Source organism: Galeopterus variegatus, unplaced genomic scaffold (genome assembly GCF_000696425.1).
Source record: "Galeopterus variegatus unplaced genomic scaffold, G_variegatus-3.0.2 Scaffold4088, whole genome shotgun sequence".
Classification (NCBI taxonomy): Eukaryota; Metazoa; Chordata; class Mammalia; order Dermoptera; family Cynocephalidae; genus Galeopterus; species Galeopterus variegatus.
The window spans coordinates 158,674-159,542 of NW_007730199.1; positions in this window are offsets into that span (position 1 = coordinate 158,674).

Consider the following 869-nt stretch of genomic DNA (forward strand, 5'->3'; position numbering starts at 1 on the left):
CAAGTATTGGACTGAGGGTAATATTTAAATTTTAGTTTAAGTTCTAACACTAATTATCTGTGTGACCTTCAGCAAGTCACTTAACTTCTCTGGGCCCCAGTTTTATCATCTGTCAAATAAGGGAGTTGAAATTTTGAACTTAAAAATAACATAACATTATAACTCCTTGGTACCTGATACTACAAAGATTAGTTATTTTTAAAAACATATAGTAGGCAAGTGTATTAGTCAGTGTAGTCTAACTGCTCTAAGAAACACCCCCAATTCTCATGGCCTAACAATTTCTCTCATGTTTATTTCTCTCATGTCACAATTCAATGGCTGACAGGTGGTGGTGGTGATGGTGGTAGTGGTGATGTGTGTGTGTGTGTGTTGGTGGGATTTTGCTATGCACAGTTATTCAGAGACCAAGGCTCCTTCTATCAGTCTCTGTGTAGCTCCACTATCACCTAGTACCTCTGAGTTCTCCCCAAGATCTTCTCATTGAGCCAGTAAAGGAAAGAGAGTGCAGAGAATGCTGGAGATTGCTTTAGGGGCCAGGCCTGGGAAGTAACTATATCAATTCTGCCAATATTCCCTTTGCCTGAACTTTGTCACATGTTCCCAGCTAACTACAAAGGAGTTGTATTGTAAGCTGGCTGTGTGCTCCAGAGTAAAAAGAAAAATGATTTGGTGAACATGTAGCAGTCTATGCCACAGTTTACCCTTCTGGTCACCCAGTATAGGGTTCACTATTCCTTCCACATATAAAATACAGTACTCTGTTCTCAAGAGAGATAATCCAAGGTCCCATCCAACTCAAAGTCCATGATCTCCGAGTTACACTCAGTCTTCCCTGTCAGGTCCAACTATGGCACTTTGTGGTCTGG